The sequence below is a fragment of the Babylonia areolata genome, chromosome 12 (genome assembly GCF_041734735.1).
Source record: "Babylonia areolata isolate BAREFJ2019XMU chromosome 12, ASM4173473v1, whole genome shotgun sequence".
In the NCBI taxonomy this organism is placed as follows: domain Eukaryota; kingdom Metazoa; phylum Mollusca; class Gastropoda; order Neogastropoda; family Buccinidae; genus Babylonia; species Babylonia areolata.
Genome location: NC_134887.1, coordinates 13,984,698 through 13,994,310, shown reverse-complemented (window position 1 = coordinate 13,994,310; position 9,613 = coordinate 13,984,698).

Here is a 9,613-nt window from a genome sequence, read left to right as displayed (position 1 = left end):
AAAATCTAGCGTGGCCAGGGAACGCGTAAGAAAAAGTATTGTATTGTATTGTATTGTATTGTATTGTATTGTATTGTATTGTGCAAAACGTGTCTTTCTTGATCAATCATTTAGAATAGATCGATCCTGATGAGAGGATACTGTATTGTATAGCATTGCATTGCATTGCATTCTTTTGTATCTTATTCCATTTGTTGTATTGCATTGCATTGCATTGCATCGTGTTGCATTGCGTTCTAGTGTATAGCGTTGCATTGTATACTACTATATCGTTTTTTGTCACAACAGATTTCTTTCATATGAAATCCGGGCTGCTGTACCCGGGAAGAGTGCATCGCCACAGCTCAGTGCCACTCACATTCTTCTTCTTCTCTCTCTTTTTTTATTTATTTTTTCTTTCTTTCTTTCTTTTCATCTGTCTGCAAGCGTATTTGTTTTTCGATCAAAGTAGGATTTTCTCCATCATTCTGTCAAATAGAACCCTTCTTAATGCCGTGGATTATTTTACGTGTGCTGAGTGCATGGTGCATCACACCCGTCATTTTATCGTCTCAACCGAAAGACTAACTCCCATACCCCCATTAAAGGTTTATTGGAGGGATGAGTAAAAAGATAAAATAAAAAATCCCGGTTCGCACGAAGTAAAAATCCCAGTCTGTATCAGTATATTGTAAAAGATCCTGGTCCTTGTACTGTAAAACTTATCAGTCTGTTTCTAGTATACGAAAAAAAAAAAAAAAAAAAAAAAAAGAAGTCCATATCTGGTCAAAATCCCGGTCTGTATCTAGCTGTTGTTGTTGTTGTTGTTGCTTTGTTTTTGTTTTGTTTTGTTTTGTTTATCAGAAAAATGAAAAATATAAAGAAAGAAAAATATTTTTTAAATGAATAAATAGATAAATAAACGGCACACACACACACACACACACACACACACACACACACACACACACACACTACACACACACACACACACACACACACACACACACATCACATCTATCTAGTTTTCCGTCTATAGATATCGATAGATAGATAAATAGACAGATCCCAATCCGTATAATCATAACAAAAAAATCCCGGTATAAAATCCACGTTCGTATCTAGCTGTTGCACGGAGTTCGTTTCGGCAACAGGGATGTGAACGAACTTGTCGAGGGGTGGAAAAAGGAAATGGGCCCTGAAGTGAAAAGCACGCTATAATCAATGAGCTACACACAAAAAAAAGAGGGGCCGAAATACAGCCGCCCCCAAAATATCCCCTACCACCAAAGTTGTCGCTGGCGACAATCAATAATTCATTGAGGCAGGCCTCGTTCTCAAACTTGTCGACGGAAAGAATTGTGTTTTCGCCACTTGCGCCATTTTTTTTATTTACTTATTTATTTATTTATTTGTTGATGGATGTGGCATATTTGAGAGAATGAACAATGGGGCTGAATTCGCTGTCTCTTATTCTTCCTCAGAAGCGCGTATCCCTCTTTGTGACACTGTCTTCGTTTATCTGTCTGTCTCTGTGTCTGTCTCTCTGTCTCTGTGTCTGTCTGTCTCTGTCTGTCTGTCTCTCTCTCTCTCCTTTTTGCCATAATTTGAAATCTATCCTTGTAATGTTGTATTTTTGGATTGTGCACTGTGTCTTTGTTATATTCCTAAGTTCGTGATAGTAGGATGAAAACACGCCTGTTGTGCTATGTTCATTTTTTCCTTTAATAAAAAAAAAAAATCGTTAATTCATTCATTCATTCGTTTGTTATCTCTGTCTGTCTGTCTGTCTGTCTCTCTCTCTCTCTCTCTCTCTCTCTAACTCTGGTGGGGTTATTGTGTTTGTACGCAAGGTATTTTCAAAGTTAGTGAAAAGAATCAAAGTAAAATATGAACACTTGGTGATTTTGGAAATAAACAAATTGTTACTTAAGTTGGAAAAAAATGTTTTCCTGATTTGTCTATACATCCATCCATATGACAGTAAATACTGGAATACTGCAGAACATGGATATGGCATAGAAGTTCTGGAACAGTGCATTGTAGATCTGCACGAGCAGGCAAAAGATTTTGATCTGATGATAATAGGAGATCTAAATGCACGGACTGGTTGTGTAAACGCTCTGTCCTCAGCTGACAGCACCGAAAATGACAAGTGGGATTGGTCGCATTTTCAGGAAGATGATTTGTTTAGGAGAAAATCTGATGACAGAGAAAAGAACGCTTTTGGTAAAGATTTGTTAGAGATGTGTTCCGCATTTGATTGTGTTATTTTGAACGGGTTATGTCATTTTGGTTTTGATGATTCATTAATATTTGTCTCGTCTACAGGTGGAAGTACCATTGATTATGTTATAATGTCCAGAGAGTTGTGTGTTATGAATTTTGTACGCTCATTGAAGGTGGTTTCATTTATTGACTCACCGCATTTCCCTGTATCGTTTACAATTGCTCAAAGTGAAGACACTGCTTGTACTGAGAAAGTAAATGATATTAAATGGATTAATAGATTAGCTTGGGATCAAACAAAGGAGAACAGTTTCAGAGAAAATCTTTATTCAGACGATCTACAGACTATGTGTGTACATGCGTTTTCTCTTTTGGATTACAGTGTAAATGAGGCTTTGGAACTATTCAGTAATGTATCTCTCTGCTTGTATCTGTGTGTGTGTGTGTGTGTGTGTGCGTGTCTTGTCTGTCTGTCTGTGTGACTGTTTGTCCGTGAGAAAATAAAGGGAAGAAACCCAACAGTCGAAGCAGCTGGTCAGTAACAATCCTTTCACTGGTGACAAAATTTTTAACAGACCATACATGTAGGAAATTATTATAGAAGACATTTATCAACTGGGGCGGGGGGGGGGGGAGGGAGGAGGGCGGGGGGGGGGGGGGTGAGAGGGGAGGGGGAATGGGGGGGGGGGGGGGGAGTTTCAGCACCAATTTTCAGAACGAGACCTGCCAGAATCGTCGCCGGCGACAACAATTACGGCAGGTGACAATTTGGGGCTGTAAACGAAGGGCTAATTCACCCGTTTGGCTTGGTTTGGTTTACGGCTGCCTCTTGGTTTGTCGTCATGATTGGTCCGATCATGTCAGCTTCCCCCCACCCCCACCCCCCCCTCTACCCCCACCCCCCAACGTCACGGATGATCGATATCGTCTGAATAGTATTCGCTGGTCGATATGTGATTGTCACCAACCTGCAATGCCAGTTTTTTGGTTGTTGGTTTTTTTTTTAATTATTCTTCTGCCTGACTACCCGTGTGGAAAGTTCTACGCGTGGGGGGGGGGGGGGGGGGGGGAGTTGTGTAGAGATTTTGTATAAAGGTGTTCAAGCAAATGGTTGTCCATTGTGGTCGGCTGAACTTGGAATAGTCACATTTATACAGAACATTCATAGATTTATTTTTGGGGGGGTGCAGAAAATTCAACGCAGATCAAACCATAAAAAAAACCTTGTCTGATGTTAGATTTAAATAGATATATCAGGTATATATCGTGACAGGATTTCAGTCTGGAAATTCATAAACAGGGTCACTTTTTTTCTTTTTTTTTCTTTTTTTTTTTTTTAAATAGGTATAAAGAGCGATGTGTAAAATGTAATTAAATGTTCATGATGAAGAAATGCCACTGAGACTGAAGTTCATTTTGCACTCTGTTTTCCTGCCCTTGATAATCGCAGATTTCTGTTCATTATACCAGCTAAGAATTATAAAAAAATAAAAAATAAAAATAATAATAAAAATCAACGACCTTAAATCAAAATCCCATTACTTATGACTGCTGAAAATAGACAGATAACTAGGACTTTTGATATTCACACACACACACACACACACACACACACACGCACACACATGTATCTCTCTCTCTCTCTCTCTCTTTTTTTTTTTTTTTTTTTTTTTTTTTTACCCTAACAGTTCGGACATCTATGAATCACGAACACCTCTTTTATTCTGTCCTCAATTCTTAAGGTTTCTGATTTGAATTATCCTTTCAATCCTATTGGAGTATGGAGGATTACTACAACATTGCTAGTGTATTGTCTGTTCACGACTAACATTTATTTCGTGCATACAACACTAACACTCGAGGGAGTATTCATCCGGGCATAGAAAAGTACAAAACCTCTTGTTCTCTGACAGACAACTTATCTGTCTGCCAGTAAATTAGATTTTACATTGAATCGTGTTTGCTTTGTTACGTCATAAGTGTTGCGTAATTCCTAATGTTGACGTCAGGTTATGACGACTTAGGAGGGGGGTGTTGTTTACAGGACTGGAGTGACTACATCACAAATGTCGAGGTCCTGGAGCAGGCAAAGACTATCAGCATCGAGGCAGTGCTGCTAAAGACCCAGCTACGTTGGGCAGGGCACGTGTCCAGGATGGAGGACCACCGCCTGCCCAAGATCGCGCTGTCCACTGGCCACCGTGACAGAGGAGCACCCAAGAAGAGATACAAAGACTCCTTGAAGAAAGCTCTCTGTGCCTGTCACATTGACCATCGCCAGTGGTCCGCAGTAGCCGCTGATCGAGAGACCTGGCGACGCACCATCCACCAAGCTGTCTCCTCCTTCGAAAACAACCGCAGGGCCAGCCTTGAGGATAAACGCAGAAGGAGGAAGAACCACGACGCTGCAGCCGCGAACCCAGACCAGACTTTCCCTTGCAACCGCTGCGGCCGACTCTGCTTTTCCCGCATTGGCCTTGTCAGCCATGAGCGTGCCTGCATCAGACGTGGACAACGCCCTTCCTAGATCTTCGTCAGCGAAGCCAGGCCATGATGATGTTTACAGGGTTTTCGGATGGAGTTGAGGTTTTTGTGCGTGTTTGCAAGTGTGGGTATTTGACGTTGTAATTATTCATGGTTCAGCCGGCCGCAAAGGGCGTTATCACGACTGCCCGAACTAATTATGAATTTCAACCGCGTTATACACACAACTATGTCACCGACTGACTGACTGAAAGCCATTTGTTATCAGATTAACTTTTTGTTGTACTGACATTTTAGCAATCTTTTGAATTAACATTAACTGAGCAACACAAAGAAAATCAAATTTGAAAAAAAAAAAAAACCCCAAAAAACAATGATATGATTTTTTTTAAAGCAACATATTTAACAAATCAGTTTGCCAAATTCCAATGACATCAATATCTCCAAAAGTGTTTTGACACACATACACATACTCACACACGTGTACCCCCCACCCACCCCCTATACATCCAGGCGCTATGCATGCACACAAACGCCCATTCAGATTCCCCCCCCCCCCCCCCCCCCCCCTCATACCCCCGAGTCCAAGTACGCTTGTACAGTCACATTTTCATCTTTTTCCTCCACTCCAAAGACGTGTAAGTGTTCACACCCACGAGCACAAACCACTCCCTCTCTCTTTCTCTTTCTCTCTCTCTCTCTCTCACACACACACACACACACGCACACACACACACACACACACACACACACACTCACTCACTCACGCACACACACACTCACTCACGCACACACACACACACACACACACACACACACTCACTCACGCACACACACACACAACACATACATACACACTCTCTCTCTCTCTCTCTCTCTCTCTCTCTCTTTCTCTCACTTACACCCCGCCCCCCCCACTCTCCCCCCCCACCCCCCCCCCATCCCATGATGATTAAATGATTAAATAGAGTAAACACCTGTAAAACAACACAGTGTCCATGACACAGTAATGATTATTATTAACCTCCTAAAGCCAAACAAGACAAGGCTCAACAAAGGACGCCAGCCCTTCCGCTAAATTCATCGTTCCTAATCTAAATACAAAGAAAGGACTTCTTCCTCCACCACTCGTTTTTTTATTCATTTTCTTCACTTTATTTATATCTCAGCTTAGTTTTGTTCAAAACTCATGTATGTTCACGTCTTCTGGTTATGATGACATCCGTCACATATCCAGTATGTACACGTGTCAGGACAGGACTTTATATAAGATTTTCTTGTTGTCCTGTTCATCGATATCTGTGTTGTATTGTGACATGTTCCACATAAAATACTGTTTAAACCAAAGGAAGAAAGAAAGAAGGAAAGAAAGAAAGAAAGAAAGAAAGAAAATGATAAATTGATAGATAAATAGATAAATAAATAAGTAAAGGCCTACACACACACGTTGTCGTTGTTGTTTTCTGGGGAGATGGGGGTGTTTGTTTTTGTTGTTTGTTTGTTTTTGTTGTTTGTTTGTTTTTGTCACAGTCTGACACTCAATTTCTCCACTTTCCTCTTAAGGCCAGTCAGGGCAGCTATTTTAAAATCAGTTTTATTGTAAATTCTGATTAATATTACAGGTGGATAATGTTAGATATCACTTCCAGGATTCACAAAAATGTATTTAAAAAAAACACAAAAAAAAAACACACACACAAAAAAACCAAAAAAACCACTCTTCCTGCACCGGTTGCCATGGAAACGATTCAAAATGGCCGACAAACAAAAGCATTTAAAGCTATATAACTACAAAACTATTATAGGTACGTCAGTTTTTCCTTCTTTTTTTTTTTTTTTTTTTTTTTTTTTTTTTTTGAATTACCTGAACTCAATTTCTACGTTGGAATAGCATTCTATCTAAAATATTGAATTTTTCAGCTTTTTTTTTTCTTAAGAGATGACACTTTCTGTTCTTGATTTTTTTTTTTTTTTTTTTTTAATAAACAGCTATGGCAAAAGAACTTACACTTTGACTCGGCTATCCTAACGTAGAAATTAAGTTCAGGTAATAATAAATCGAAAACAAAAAGAAAAACTAAAGTACCTATAATAGTTTTGTAGTTATAGAGCTTTCTTCTCTCTCTCTCTCTTTTTTTTTAATTTTTATTTTTGTCGGCCATTTTGAATCCTTTCCATGGCAACCGGTGCATGAAGAGTGTATTCTTTTTTACATTTGTGTGTGTGTGTATGTGTGCGTGTGTGTGTGAATGTGTGTGTGTGTGTGTGTGAGAATCCTAACAATATCCACCTATACTGATAGTCAGAATTTAGAATAAAAACTGTTTTATAAAATAGCTGAAAATAGCTACCATGTCTGGTGATCAGGACATACACACACACCCCCAAAAAAACCACCCCCACCAAAACACCCCTTCAATCCAATTTCTCAACAATACAGTCCAGAAGGGGCGTGTCATTAATATGTGGGGTGGGAGGGGGGGGGAGAGGAGGGGGTGGAGGGTGGTTGTGGTGAATACAGAAGGTTGAATGGGTGGGGGTAGGGTGCGGGAGGGGGGGGGGGGGGGCGTGGAAGTAGCAGGCAACGCCTAACTATTTCCAATATTATAAGATAGGTTGGCGGCACATCCTTTGAATTTCACAGGAAATCTGCCCTTCCTTTTTTTTGTGTGTGTGTGTGAACAATAAACCTGTCGAGTAAATCTATAAGACAGTCCTGGCGCCCATTCAATTGGTGGTGGTGTGTGGTCGCGCCCAAGTTACTTGAATGGAAGGAACTGCATTGAACACACACGTACGCTTCGCGCGCTCAGGCACACACACACACACACACACACACACACACACACACACACACACACACACACGGAGGGAAAGAGAGAGAGAAGGGAGGTGGGGGTGGATAGAGGCACAATTCAATGTTTAAAAAGTCTCCCACGGCTATCTCTCTCTCTCTCTCTCTCTGTCTCTCTCTGTCTCTCTCTCTCTCTCTCTCTCTGTCTCTCTCTGTTTCTCTGTGTGTCTCTCTCTCTGTCTGTGTGTGTGTGTGTGTCTCTCTCTCTCTGTCTCGCTTTCGGTCATTCTCTCTCTCTCTCTCTCTCTCTCTCTCTCTCTCTCTCTCTGTCTCTCTCTGTGTGTGTGTCTCTCTCTGTGTCTCTCTCTCTCTCACTCTCACTCTCCTCCCCCCCTCTCTGTCTGTCTGTCTGTCTATCTGTATGTATGTATGTATGTATGTATGTATGTATGTATGTATGTATGTATGTATGTCTCTCTCTGCCTCTCCCTCTCTCTCTCTCTCTCTCTCTCTATCTCTCTCTCTCTCTCTCTCTCTCTCTCTCTGACTGTCTCTCTCTCTCTCTCCCCCTCCCCCCTGTCTGTCTGTCTGTCTGTCTGTCTGTCTGCGTGTGTCTCTCTCTGTCTCTCTCTCTCTCTCTCTCTCTCTCTCTCTGTCTGTGTCTGTCTGTCTCTCTGCCTCTCTCTCTCCCCCCCCCCCCCTCTCTCTCTGTCTGTATGTCTCTCTCTGTCTGTCTCTCTATATCTCTCTCTGCCTCTTTCTCTCTGTCTCTGTCTGTCTGTCTGTCTTTCTCTCTGCCTCTCTTCCCCCCTCTCTCTGTCTGTATGTATGTCTCTCTGTCTCTCTCTCTCTGTTGATCTGTTTGTCTCTCTCTCTGTGCCTCTCTCTCTCCCCCCTCTGTCTATGTCTGTCTGTCTCTCTTTCTGCCTCTCTCTGCCCCCCCCCCCCCTCTGTCTGTCTCTCTGTCTCTCTCTCTCTGTTGATCTGTTTGTCTCTCTCTCTGTGCCTCTCTGTCTCCCCCCTCTGTCTATGTCTGTCTGTCTCTCTTTCTGCCTCTCTCTGTCCCCCCCCCCTCTGTCTGTCTCTCTTTCTGCCTCTCTTTGTTCCCCCCTCTGTCTGTCTGTATGTCTCTCTCTCTCTGTCTGTCTCTATCTCTCTCTGTGCCTCTCTCTCTCTGCCTGTGCCTCTCTCTCTCTCTCCCTCTCTCTCCCCTCTCCCTCTCTGTCTATCTGTCTGTCTCTATCTCTCTCTGTGCCTCTCTCTCTCTCTCTCTGCCTCTGCCTCTCTCTCCCTCTCTCCTCCCTCTCCCTCTCTCTCTCTCTCTGTCTCTCTCTCTCTCCGCCTCTCTCTCTCTCTTTCTCTGTCTCTCTCTATCTCTGTGTCTCTCTTTCTCTCTCTCTCTCTTTCCCTCTCTCTCCCCTCTCCCTCTCTGTCTGTCTGTCTGTCTGTCTCTCTCTCTCTCTCTCTCTCTCTCTCCCCTCTCCCCTCTCTCTCTGTCTCTGTCTGTCTGTCTGTCTCTCTTTCTGCCTCCCTCTTTCCCCTCCTCTCTCTGTCTCTGTCTCTCTCTCTCTGCCTCTCTCTTTCTCTGTGCCTCTCTCTCTCTCTCTGCACGCAGGATGTTCACACAGATTACGTTGTGATCAGCACTCGTCTTACCTCTCAAAATGAAAATGAAGACGGACGCAATAGCCGAGTGGTTAAAGCGTTGGACTTTCAATCTGAGGGTCCCGGGTTCGAATCTCGGTAACGGCGCCTGGTGGGTAAAGGGTGGAGTTTTTTTTTCCGAACTCCTACGTCAACATATTGCAGACCCGCTAGTGCCTGAACCCCCTTCGTGTGTACACGCAAGCAGAAGAACAAATACGCACGTTAAAGATCATGTGATCCATGTCAACGTTCGGTGGGTTATGGAAACAAGAACATACCCAGCATGCATCACCCCGAAACCCGAGTATGGCTGCCTACATTGCGGGGTAAAAACAGTCATACACGTAAAAGCCCACTTGTGTACATACAAGTGAACGGGGCAGTTGCAGCCCACGAACGAAGAAGAAGAAGAAAATGAAATAAAAGGGTAAAAATAAAAAAAATAATAGAAATAAAAAGAAGATAAAATAACATCGATCT